This window comes from Rissa tridactyla, chromosome W (assembly GCF_028500815.1).
Source record: "Rissa tridactyla isolate bRisTri1 chromosome W, bRisTri1.patW.cur.20221130, whole genome shotgun sequence".
Taxonomy (NCBI): Eukaryota; Metazoa; Chordata; class Aves; order Charadriiformes; family Laridae; genus Rissa; species Rissa tridactyla.
In genome coordinates this window covers 713,711-727,173 of record NC_071496.1, presented here as the reverse complement: position 1 = coordinate 727,173, position 13,463 = coordinate 713,711, and the positions used below count along the sequence as shown (strand labels likewise).

Below are 13,463 nucleotides of genomic sequence, written 5' to 3'. Positions count from 1 at the left end.
TGGTGAGAGTGGATCCCTTCTCCATCAGCTTGGCTTGGGCACTGGTTTGGGTGGTGGGATTTTCCTCCCCCCATCTGGACAGAGACTGGGACTCTGTCATTCATCCCCCAAACCTAGAAATCCCTGGGGAGCAAAGCTTATGGTCGGGTTTGCCCCAGGGGGAGAGAGGTACTGCTGGAGGATATGACTTGATGGTTTGGTTTTTTTTAAAAAAGAAACTCAATCAAGATGGAGAAGAGAGACCAAAGGAGTGAACTGCTGGGCTGACTGACGGCAGCGCTCATTGAAATGTTAATGTCTCCGGCAGAGTTTCTTCACCAGGGAAAACTGGGAACTTGTACAGTAGCATTAATTATTAACTCCAGTTGAGAGCTGGAAGATCTAATTTCATTTCTGGTTGGGTAATAGAATGATTCACGCAAGAAAACAAATTGTGTCAGAAAATGGAGTCTTTCTCTGAAAATTGACATTCCTGACTTCTGCTCTGAGCTGAAGCCTACTGCAGTTGAGCTATTACAAGAGTTTAAAAAAAAAAAAAGTAACAACTAAGGAGAAGTTTTCATCCCTGGGGATGCAGCAAGATGCAGGAGAGATGCATGGCTCATGGGTCTGCCAGTGGCGGGGGGCAAACCAGCGGATGGTGTGAAACATGGAGGAGATACAGAGCCAGAGGCCAAAGACAGACCCCAGACCTTTCCACTGAAAGTCTGATGGGAATTCACGTGTATTTTTCACCTTTTCATAGAATGACAGAGTTGTCTAGGTTGGAAGGAACCTTTCAGGTCATTGAGTCCAACCATCAACCTAACTCTGACAAAAACCACCCCTAACCCACATCCCTCAGCACCACGTCAGCCTGGCTTTTAAATCCCTCCAGGGATGGTGACTCAACCACTGCCCTGGGCAGGCTGTTCCAATGCTTGACAACCCTTTCCGTGAAGAAACTTCCTAATACCTAATCTAAACCTCCCCTGGTGCAACTTGAGGCCGTTTCCTCTTGTCCTATCGCCTGTTACTTGGGAGAAGAGACCGACCGCCCCTGGCTACACCCTCCTTTCAGGAGGGTAGTATGAGAGGTTTTGCATTCTCAATAATCGCTTTCAGATACGTCTTTTGGATTTGTTAGCACTTCATATTGCTTTTTAACAGCTTTGCTTGTTTTTTTCCTTCCCAACTCAAACCAGGATGAATAGGAATACAACACATTATACCTAACAATTTCCCACCACGTTAGTTAGGCAGTAATCTTCTGTGGTACTGTTCTCTTAGTATGGTTAAGTTACCACTGCTGAATGAATTGCGATGAATTACAGTAAATTTAATAATCCAGGATTAGTACTTTAGGATCGGAAGGTGTAATTATTGATGTTACAAGCATACTTGATCTCTGGTTTGAAACAGAAGAGAAAAATCAAACTATTTAAAAAAAAAACAAAAACAACCCAAAACAAACAAAAAAAAAACCCCAAAAAACACCTTGGAACTTGCTTTACATTTTGCTCTTTTCTAAATTCTGTTCAGTTTTCAAGAGCTTTTTTCCCTCCTCTTGCTGCAAACAGCGTGGATTCAGTCAAGCTCGTGTATTATCTCTGCGGTGTTTTGTTTGTGTGTCTCTACAAAATGTTTTGACGAGTGTTGTTTTATGCATTGCAGTGAACTGAGATAAAGTAGGTGTTGCCCCCTGCTAAGGCGGTTTTAGATCTTCCGAGCCCCAGACCCTGAGACCTGTTCCCATTCTGAAAGCGTGCTTGATGCTGCAGCACCTCAGCCTCACCAATGTTGTAAGAAGCTCTCCTTGTAGAGGTATTTAAGGTGTGAGAGGCTCACTGGCGGTTTCTTGTCAGTTCCTGTAGTTTTCCTGCTACCAAGGCTTTTTCAGCATGTTTTTTTTTTCTTAATGAAATGGTTCATCCCGTTCCTCGCCGGCCCTGTGGCCGCTCTCCAGCTGCGACAGCCAGTGCTGCCCCTTGGGTCACCGGGTCTGTGCTCCGGAGCAGAGGATGGGGCTTGTCCGGGTCGGCAGTGACCCCCAGTCCCCCATTACCCTTGGCTTACATTTTTATTGAGTGCCTCTTCTCTCGTTAAACAGTGCAGCCGTGACAAAGCTGACTGTTTATGGTCTAAAATCATTAAATCTCTAACAAGAATATAGATTGTGGTTACATAAACATGCTTGTATGATCAGCTGGCAACTAACTGGGCTACTGGGACGAAGTACAATTAAACCTCCCCCATTTGATACTGGATCTTCTTGTACGTTTTGTGTGCATAATCAGAAATGGTGAAAGTTTATTAGGTAATTGAAATGTACGTGTCTTTAAAAAAAATCCATCACCACCCTTGTGAATGTACATTTTCTATGCATAAAACTAAGATGCCAAGTTTTTGAGTTATCTGCAGCTACTTCCTCGGTTTTTCACTACAGAAGTGTGAGTATCAGTCTATGACATGATAACAATCAACACTAGCTTTTTTAAATCACAGCTGTCAATGTCCTCAGAGATTAAAGAAAGAAGATAACAGAATTTTCATAAAACTTGCTTTAGTCAAAGGGTGTCTAGAGTATCCTGTGTGTGCAGGAAACCGTTGCTCACTGAAACATAAATATCTTGACGTCTGGTCTATCAGAATATGTGTATGAAAATAGCGTGTATGTGAAAATGGAAGTACCTCCGTGGAGAGCAGTTGGAGCGGGGAAATCCTGCTGACTTACCTCTCGCCTGGTTTGCAGCAAACGGGCTGGATCCTGACTCGGTGTGCAGTTAACAGCCCGTCACTTGAGCCCTGGGGGGAAAGTTGTTATCCAGGGCTTAATTTCAAGCTATCATGTGAAATGATAGAAGCTTTAAAGTTGCGTTTGGAAGCGTGTGAAACGGCAGGGATAAAATACTGGCTGATAGTGAGTGTAACGTGAGATAAAATAGAGTCATTTTCTTCTGAGGTTTGTTGGCTTTTTCTGCTCGGCGATTGAGTAGCCCGTTCTTAAGAACTTCTAAAATTAACTGTTGGCCATTGCAGAGGCTCTTAAGGAAGGTCTTTGAAATGCGTTAATCTGAGCTTTAGTCCTGCTTTTCTTGATGCGTTTGGCTCTCCAGCACTGGTGTTACTCGCAGGTGAGTTTCTGAGGACCTGCTGTCATTTCCTCACTCCGTGGCCTGAAGGAAACGCGTGCCTCCCTCCAGCCCAGCTAGGCCTGCCACCGCAGCGCTGCCTCCAGAGCTGCTTGGGACAGTGCTCCTCGTTAGCTCGGCACTGTTAATTGCTGGTCAGGATGAGCAGCTGAAGTGAGGCCGCAGGTGCTGTCTGCACTGTCAATCAAGCTAATACTGCTGCTGAATTTGGGGGGCTGTGTGTGCATTGGTTGTTACCGCCTTTACAGAAACCTAGGTGAGTTCCATTTTTTTTCTGCTGAACATCTTCCTCCTTTTCCAGAAGAGGAACAACTGATCATCAGAAAGTGGGGTTTTTTCCTCTTGTGAGGGAAGAGCTTCTCTCAGAGATCCTCTTCTCGTACTGCTGTTCCACTGTGAAAAACTACGCATAAACCTTTTGTTATGAGCTGTTGAAATACTGGATCATGATCTTCAGACCCACCGAGTGAAAAACAAACAAACGGAAAACCCAACAACAAACAAAACCCCAAACCCTACAAACCAAACCAAAACCCACCTCTGTGACTAACAAAACTGTAACTCATTTCATAAGCACATGAACGATCTTCTCTTGACTGGTAAAATAATATTCCCATTTCTGAACTTATTTTGTCGTTGTCAGGTTTGTCTTGCAAGACAAACCTGACAAAGTCTTAAGTCTAGTCAAATGCCAAAAATAATTAAAATCTTGGTCACAGAAAACAAGATACCAGTGTGTAAACATAGAAGTGTGTGTAACCCTTGGATTTTTGTATATATAAGGATTTATTCCTATATGTGTGGGCAACTCCCATCTCTTGCAGCTGATGAGTGGTGTGTCCATGCGTGGTTGCAGGCAGCAGTCGCCGCCCGTGTGTGTGCTAGGGAGTTGGTGGCCGGGCTGTTACCACTGGCCACAGGCAGACGGGGCTGGGGACGGTCCCCATCCCCTGCTCAGAGGTTGTTTGGGAGTCGCTGCCCGAGGGGGGGGCTGTGCTGGGGGACGGTCCCACGGGGCAGGGACGGTTCCTGGGGCTGCTCGCTCTGCGGGTGCAGACATGGCACTGTAACGCAGACTTCTCACCCACGGGAGGGTGGCTGGCGGATGAGCGTGTGCCTGCCCCAACCTGGGAATCATAAGTGAAAGGAGTATTGAAATCACGCTGGTTCTGGTTAATCTTAGGACCTGATGGCTTGTGATGGTGCAGAGCGGCTCAGGGCATCCCCCCGGCTCGGCCCTGCCCTGCCGGCAGGGCGTTCGTAACAATCCCTCTGTCTGGCCTTATTTAAAATACTCCTACCGTGCACCGGGAGTTTCTGTTGTTGCGGTGCATCCCAAGACAGTCATTCTGATGTCTAATAGCCAATTACAGAAGAATCATGCTGAGGTGTTTGAGGTTTTTTTTCTGGACATAAAGGCAGTGATATTTGCGAAGGCTGAAGCAGACGTTATTCTTGCCGCGTGGTTTTCCTTCGACAGTTTGTGATAAATAACTCTTCCCGAATTCACCAATCTGGTGACCTTCAGTGTGGTTTTGATCCTCAAAACAGTAGCAGCAGTAGCCATGTGATGATACTGTGACTATTCAGATCCAGTTTAAACGAGTCGCAGTCGAGTTACCAGGAGGCACTTTGGTCCTGGTGCTGTTCTGGGTGATGCTGAGAGCTTTTGCACACCAGGAGCATCACGAAGCGCGGGTCCAGGCAAGCGTTCCTAGCAGCAGCGGGAGCCGTCTCTGTCCAGAACAGCTTTCGGCTGCGTGCAAGCGTAAGTGCCCTTTGGCCAGCAGCCCCCGTGGATCTCTTCAGAGCCTTGCACGTCTCACTTGCCTACAAATAAAACCTGAGCTTAATGTTTTCCTACCTGCCTGGTGCTTAACCACAGCTGTTTTAAGCCTGTTCTCCTACCTGTGTGGTTCCTAACCATAGCTCTTTTCAAGCTGTTTTTCTGGGAATTATGTTTTTATCTGTTTCCAAGCCATTTGTAGTACTATTATTATTTAAATTTGAAACACTGCCTTCTCCTTTGTGCCCCAGTCTAATTTGCTGTTTGTCAGCAAACGCTGAGGTGGAGGAGATACAAACTGGGAGGAGAGGCTGGTACACCAGAGGGTTGTGCTGCCATGCAGGGGGCCCTGGACAGGCTGGAGAAAAAGGCTAGCAGGAGTCTCCTGGGGTTCAGCACAGGGAAATCCATGTCCCGCACCTGGGCAGGAGTAGCCCAGGAACAGCTCATGCTCCAGGAGGGGACGGGCCTGACATAGGAAAAATTAAGAGGATTGTACTAAGTGTAATTCAAACTTTTCACTTTAAAAAAGTTTGAATTTTAACAGCCTCATGTATTTCATCATCTCAAAACCACCACTTCAGTATGTTTAGCTTAAAAAAAAAAAAAAAAGTATAAAAATTTAATTGTATTGGAGGTTGGCTTAGTGAAAGGTGAAAACTTAATTGTCATGCTAGAAAAGATGCTTTGAAAACAAGGCTATTGTGTCCTTCTGTGACTTCTTACTGCAGGCTCTTAATTGGGAATTCAGTCCATTCTTCGTTATTGGGCAAAATTGGTAGACGTTCACTGGGGAATTGGATTTTTTGTGTTTCTCTTTAGCTAATAAGTTTTGAAGTACTGCTCTCTTCTGTGTGCTGGGAAGTAATAGATCTGTCCAGACATTGACCCAAGGATAATGAATATCTGAAATTAAACCAGCTGGCCTTGTTTCACTCTCTGGTTGGCAAAGCTTTTACGAGTGTCAGGGCCAGCGTAGTGAAATCATCCTACATGTAAAAACATTGTTCCTTTATTTTATGGTAGTTCATACTCGAAGAGCTGTTTTGGTATGCCAGAAAGTTAGATGTTTGTTTAAATAAAAACTTGAGGTTTTAATGAATCAGTTGAGTTTCTGTATCCTCTAAGGGAAGGAAAAGAACTTACCGTCAGATCTTCCTTTATGAATTTTCCATTTAAACTTGCAGTAAATTTTCAGTTTGGATGCAGATGATCTTGGCGCTGGTCTCTGGGGCGACATCAGGGGTGGGTGGGTTTTTGGTTTGGTTTCTTTTTTTTTAAAACTAAGTCAATACAGGAGAGTTACTTTCAGGTCACAGGCTTCTGCGAATGCACCAGTAACTCCTCGCCAAATTTTTGTTCATATTTTTAATAGCAACATGTACCAAATGCTTTTCCTGTTTCTTTGCTCCCACCAGAGATTGTGTACCCCTCTTGGCTTGTCCAGGGAAAAGCAGATTGAGGGGGTCCTTCAGAAAGCGAATTTCCTATACCATAAATCTGTGACGTATAAGGATGATTCAGCAAACATACCCTCCTTTCTCATGCCGCGCTGGTTTTTCTCTTTCCTTGGAGATACTTGCCACAAAATGGTGCTAAATTAAGCAGACATGAGTGATTGTTGTGCTTTTTATGGCAAACTTGTTGCTATTGTGAGCTTCTTGGGGGTAGTCCTTCCTGTCCTATGAGTGAGAAGAGCGGGTACTTAGACCAGTGTCGGCCTGTTTGTGTGGAAGAGCCAAGAAGATGGAAATCCGGGTAACCGCCGAGTCTGAGCCCAGAAGAGGGGAAGGCAAAGGGACACCAGTGAGTAGTCGCAGCCCCTTGGTGTGGGTCGTGTCTCCTCCCCAGCCTGCGCTCGGGAGCTCGAAGCCATCCCAGGGAGCGAGTCCAGTGAATCCAACCTGGCTTACTGTGACCGTCACGCTCGCTGCTGTCAGCTGGAGGGCAGAGATGGTAACCTCTGCCGGGGTTAAAAAATGGGAAGGCGGCTGTTGGAGAAGAATTGTTTCCTTTACTGGCGCAGCCTGCAGGAGGCTACTGGGGAGTCTAGTGAATTAGGTTGTGCAGAAAACAATGCGTCGGTTAGATGAATTCCTTTAGTGAGTGGTATAAATAGATCTAAATGGTAAGTAAGGAGAATAAAGTCTTGTGCAGCACAGCAAGTCCATTAATTTAAAGTTCTTTTTCATTCTCTTAGGTATTTCTACAGAGCACAGGTGACCTGGTTCAACATACTTGCTAAAATTGCTCAAGTATATCTAGCTGCATGGAGTTCAACTGATTTTTATAAAAATAGATCACAATTCACTTGGAACACTTACTTTTTTTAAACATGCAGTAAAAATACCTTGTAAGCAGATTTTCAGGAGGTCAGTACAGTGATTGGAGCCTGCTTTTTAATGGTGTGCTTTCAAGGTTGGAGTGGGAGTTTTGGGGTTCCTAACCCCATCGCTGATACGCGCATACCTTTGATCTCCATGCACCGCTCCTGAGGTGTGTGTTTTTAACTTGCTCACTTCGGTGGTGTCTGCCCTTTTGTCCCCCTGCAAGAGCAGCATCGGGGTATGTCCCTCTAAGACAAACTCCTGCCTTTCTGAAATTTTGCCTGGTGTTTTTTCCCCCCAACTATATTAGTCTAAGGGAGGGAAACATGAACGTGGTGCCTCTTCCTAGAGGCCCTCAGTCCTAGAAGTAAGACTGGAACCATTATTGTAAAACATTTAATGTTTCTCTGTTGTATGAGATTAAGATTCCCACAGTTCTCCGAACCCTGCAGTTCTTTTAATGCTTACTGGTGTTTGCTTCATCTGTTGATGTGGTTGGTGTGTTCTGGTGTGCATTAGTAAGATATTCTAGTAAAACATAATTCAATAAATTTTGCAGCATTGTGGGATAATCAGAGCCTTTTAAGCGTAGACTGAGCTGGCCTGTGGCTACACTTGCGGAGCTTGGCTACATGCGACCATCCTGTGAACTCAAACCCCCCTCGTCCTTTCTGCCAGCCCCGCAGAAGGACCGTGCTGCTGCCTCCAGCTCCGGCACAGGGTGCTGACGGGCGCACACCTTCGTCTAGTGTGAAAACGAGCAGGTCCCCTCAGCTCGGGGCATCATCGTGTGTAGACAAGAAGCCAGGTTCTGCTCGGCAGCAAGAGTTCTGGTTTCCTCAGAAGATGGGTTTGCCGGGATTTGCTGCCATGCTGTGCGGGAAGTCCTCGCCGCAGCGGGTGCGAACTGACCGACTCCCTGTAGCCAGGAGGGTCCTTCTGATCCAAATTACATGGCCTTCTTTCTTCCAGAAGCTTCTAGGTTTAGTTGCTCTGGTTTTGAGATCTGCTTTAGACAAAATAATGTGTTTTTTCTAAATACATTGCATCATACAACAAGAGTTGGTAATTCTGCAGGGAAGAAAAGGCACAATTTGTTTTAGACCCAGACTTCACAAGGGGGGAGTGTGATCAGCGCTTCAAGGGAGGAAGGTCTGAGTTGGGTTCTCAGGTTTCTCGTGGTGAAGCTACCTGAAACAAGGTTTTCATTTCCGTGCTTGAGCCAGATAAGTAGGTGCTTGTAACCTAGTCACCTTTGCTGTGTGTTTGTTTTCTTGTGCTGAACTTTGCAGAGGAGAGTGGAGATGTGGTGCCTGTTCTTGTTTTCATTGCAGAACGGAGATTTTATCAGAGACTGTTTGCAAGTGTAGGGTGCTGCACCTGGGGAGGAATAACCCCCTGCACCAGTACAGGTTGGGGGCTGACCTGCTGGAGAGCAGCTCGGTGGAAAGAGACCTGGGAGTCCTGGTGGACAACAGGATGACCATGGGCCAGCAATGGGCCCTTGTGGCCAAAAAGGCCAATGGCATCCTGGGGGGCATTAAGAAGAGCGTGGCCAGCAGGTGGAGGGAGGTCATCCTCCCCCTCTGCTCTGCCCTGGGGAGGCCGTACCTGGAGCACTGGGTCCAGTTCTGGGCTCCACGTTCAAGAAGGACAGGGAACTGCTGGAGAGGGGACAGCAAAGGACTACCAAGATGATTAGGGGACTTGAACACCTCTCTTATGAAGCAAGGCTGAGGGATTTGGGTCTCTTCAGTCAGGAAAAAAGACGGCTGAGGGGAGATCTTATCGACACTTACAAATACTTCAAGGGTGGGTGTCAGGAGGATGGGGCCAGGCTCTTTTCAATGGTGCCCGGGGACACGACAAGAGGTAACGGGCACAAACTTGAGCGTAGGAAGTTCCACCTAAACATGAGGAGGAACTTCTTTCCTGTGAGGGTGGCAGAGCCCTGGCACAGGCTGCCCAGAGAGGTGGGGGAGTCTCCATCTCTGGAGACATTCAAAACCCGCCTGGACGTGTTCCTGTGCCACCTGCTCTGGGTGACCCTGCTCTGGCAGGGGGTTGGACGGGATGATCTCCAGAGGTCCCTTCCAACCCTGTGATTCTATGATTCTAGGAAAATTGCCACTGACAAATTTCGAGATTATTCAGATATTACAGGAATTGTACTGAGACTTATCACGTACTGTTGCTATGGCCTTTAGAAAATCACTGCGATGTCCCCAGAGGCTGAGCGGTTCACTTTTGGACGCCTCTCTTCTCCCCATGTCTCCAGAAAGAAAACGAGCTTCTCCCTGCTCCGACTGCCTGTGCTGTTGGGAGGTAGTGAGGGCAGTGGTTTATGTTGACTGGCTTCCTTGCTTGGCTTATGGCCTTCCTTCCAAACTGTGGTGGCTTTTCTGTTGTTTGGTTGTTTTTCCTTGAACGGTTTGCAGAGATTTTAACTTGAAAGCAGAGCGTCGGGTCACTGGAGTTTGGTGGGCAGGGCTCGGGGCTCCTTCTGGTGGGTCAGAGGTGCTGGCAGTGGCAGTGGGGTGAGCCCCTGGTGTCAGGGGCAGCTTGGCCAGGCACTTCTCCCCTCCGAAGCTGGAGTTGCCCTCGGCCGGCTCGGGGTGTGGGTTCTCCCTCCCGGGCTGCCCTCACCTTGTTGGTGTTGGCAGGTGCTTGTCTGTCAGAGGAGAGGGTAATGTGGTGGGGCGGTACGCTGTGAGATGTGGGAGAGCTTCCCCAAGTATGTTTTTTTTCACTCGGCCGTAATGTGGGTTGGTTTAATCCACCAACAAAGCAAAGGAAGAATCAGCACAGCTCTTCCGCAATCCGGCTTGTCTCCTGCCTTCTCAATTGCTCAAAGATTCAGGAGTGCCTAATGTTGTTAGGCTTGCACTAGACAACATTTTTGCTCTTTTTTTGAAGAAGATGACAAATACTCTGTTTTGTTTTGAAACTGCGAATGCTGGTTCATTTTTCACAATGATGGGGAGAATTACAGAACAGTTTGTCTGGGTGACTGTATGTTTTTAGTACGTCCGGCACAGCAGGGGCTCTGTGTGTGCTTTTTCGTTGGGGATGACAGAAGTTCCAGCAGTTAAAACACTGGGTTAAAGATTTGTTGTCTTTTTCACCCTGATGTGTTTTGCAACCAAAACATTGAGTTAAAGATCTGTTGTCTTTTCTGTTTTGTTATGTTTTGCAAACTTTCAGGTATAATAAAATAGAGATGAGGTGCTCAGGGGATGGAAGCGAGTTCACAGAGTCCCTGGGTGCAGGTAACTTTCCAGCGTGATCTGGTTTCCCTCCTTCCAGTTAGTGGAAATTTACCTTGCTGACGCCTATCTTGGTTTGAAATCAAAAATGTCTCTACACAGGGAGAAGAAAAAAAAAAACAACCCCAAAACAAAACCAAAGCAACACTCCCCCGCCGCGGTTCAGGTTAAGCTGTCTCCAGGTGAAACCCTAGATTGCCGTCCTTTCCCCCGGTTGCCTTGGAGAGGGACACTGATTGCTTCCGTCCCTAAGCCTGTGCGGTGGCTGGCGGGGCGGCGGTGCCTCGCGGCGCTGCCGGGGACGGGCTGGCGCCCAAGCAGCCGGGCAGTGCAGGGTGAGTTGGGCTTCGGTGGCGGCGGGGCGGCTGGGTGCCGGCCGCTGGGGACCCCCACGCGGGTGCGGCGAAGGCTGGCTGGGGTGCGGTGCGATTTGGAGAATATGTAAGGGGATTTGTCCATCTTGAGGGGTTTGACCTTTTAAAAGGTAGTTGTGGAAGAACATGTTGAATGTTTAATCTTCTCTGGTCTGCGTGGCATCTGGTCAAACGCTGGTTTGCATTGATCCAAATGTTGTGCCTTTTCACACTTGTCTGTTTGTTTAAAAAAAGCTAAGTTTCTAATTTTATAACCATGTTGATTGTTATTTCAGCGCTACTCTCTTAATGCGTACTCTAAATGTATCGTGAGATTTTCTGTTCTATAGGAAGTTGACGTCTACAGCCTTCCTTCTTACACCGGACTCTGGATTGCTGTGGCTTTCTTTTCATGTGTCTATTTAGAACATAGAGATGTATATTCTGATACTTCTTCAGGTTTGTTTTTATAGCCCGGCTGTTTTTCTTTTATCAGCTGTGGACTGCGCCGCCTCTCCTGGGTTGTCTCTCGGGGGGGTGGCGTAACATCCTCGCTGGTGGGGAAGAAACGCACAGCTCAGGGCACTGCCTTTTCCCTTTGCTGCCATAGCTCTTTCCTAAACTTCCCAGCTCCGGGATATTTTATTAATCCAAGGGCAGGAGCACATTTTAATAAATTTTATTTATATGAATACTTTATTAGGTTTTAGAAATTACTTTGCTTTTCAGAGCACCTGGAGAAAGTAGAAGTGTCGTACACTTAAAAATGAATTAAAAAATGTGAATCACGCACATAAATATACATACAAAAGTCTCCTAAATCTGTAAACACATCTATATTCTCTTATCTGTTTCCTGAGGTGAACTGGGGTCTGTCCATTGTCGGTGAAGCCTGGTCTCTGCTGCATGATTGGCTTTTGGTTTCATAGCTCGGTTCTACCTAAATCAGCCATGTCTTCTGAAATGGCATTGTGAATTACAGAAGAGAAGCAGAATCTGTATAAAGGTTATCCTTCAGCAAAGAAGAGAACTATGTAACCTCTGACATTTTTCGGGGAGGCAAGAATACATAAACTTCATGTTAATCATTGGACAAAGCAGAAGTAGGTATGAATGTGGTTAGTGGTGGAACTCGCCATTAATGCCTAACCGAGCCCTTTATGGCACCCCTGCTGCTGTGGGTGAGGTAGGCTCAGGTTAGCGGGCGAGGACGAAAGAGTATAGGCGTATATAGCTTTGACAAGCAAGGCTTCATAAACGTTAGCCTTTTACTGCCTAACTGCTAACAGCCAGCCAACAGCCGCCTCCCCGATGTGCACGCACAGCTTTGCATTTCTCGCAGCAGCAATGTGAAACCCGTGTAACCCAAGTACTCCGAAGGGCATAGTTTTCTTACATTCTGCGACATGTTCAGTGTTGTAGTCGCAAAAACCGGACGGAGGGCGGAATGTTGTTTCAGCGCCGGGTGTCGGGGGAGCGCGCCCCATCCACCGGAGTGGGAGCCACGGGCTGCTCAGCTGCAGCTCTTGGAGGGGCAAGGCAGTGGCAGCGCCTGGCTTCCTAAGGAGACTCTTCCAGGCTTAGGGCGCTACAGGCAAGGTTTTAAAATGACAGAAAAAATTCCTCTGTGGGGTGAGCTTAACTTCTTTTTCAAAGAGTGCATTTCGAAAAGAAGCTTATGATATATTCTTTTCAAGATGAACGGAACTGAGTGGAATACAAAAATTGCAGTTAGACGTGTCCATCTCATCTAGCCTGCTGGTTGCCTGTGGCCCAGCGCTGGAGGCGGCACTGCAGGGGGTCTCCCCCGAGCGGAGCAGAGGGGCAGAATCCCCCCCCTCGCCCTGCTGCCCACGCTGCTGGGGATGCAGCCCAGGCTGCGGGGGGTTTCTGGGCTGCCAGCGCACATTGCTGGGGCGTGTTGAGCTTCTCATCCACCAACACCCCTGAGTCCTTCTCCCCAGGGCTGCTCTCCAGCCATTCTCTGCCCAGCCTGGATCTGTGCTTGGGATTGCCCCGACCCAGCTGCAGGACCTTGCACGTGGCCTGGTAGAACTTCATAAGGTTTGCACAGGCCCACCTCTCCAGCCTGTCCAGATCCCTCTGGATGGCATCCCTTCCCTCCAGCGCGTCAACTGCACCATGCAGCTTGGTGTTGTCAGCAAGCTTGCGGAGGGTGCACTCGATCCCCCTGTCTATGTCACCGACAAAGATGTTAAACAGCGCTGGTCCCAGTACGGACCCCTGAGGAACACCACTTCATCACTGGTCTCCACTTGGATGTCGAGCCATTGACCGCAACCCTTTGAGCACGGTCATCCATCCAGTTCCTTGTCCATTGAGTGGTCCATCCATCAAATCCGTGTCTCTCCAATTTAGAGACCAGGATGTCATGCAGGACAGTGTCAAATGCTTTGCAAAAGTCCAGGTAGGTGATGTTGGTTGTTCTCCCCTTATCTTATGCCACCAGTGCTGTGGCGCCATCGTAGAAGGCCACCAGATTTGTCAGGCATGACTTCCCTTGGTGAAGCCATGTTGACTGTCACCAATCACCTCCTTATTTTCCATGTGCCTTAGCAGAGATTCCAGGAGGATCTTGC

At 47.5% G+C, this 13,463-nt stretch overlaps 1 protein-coding gene across 10 annotated transcripts in view; it reads left to right on the top strand.

Moving 5' to 3' along the window:
- Positions 1–13,463, top strand: part of LOC128902120 (E3 ubiquitin-protein ligase NEDD4-like) — a 161,417-nt gene that overhangs the window by 21,786 nt on the left and 126,168 nt on the right. Inside the window, exon 1 of one of the 10 annotated variants that reach the window (XM_054184525.1) lies at positions 10,798–10,845. The exons of the other annotated variants lie outside the window; for them this stretch is intronic. The gene's annotated coding sequence lies outside the window, so the exon portion shown is untranslated. Of the gene's footprint in view, positions 1–10,797; positions 10,846–13,463 lie in introns of those variants that run through there. 10 annotated transcript variants of the gene reach the window in all.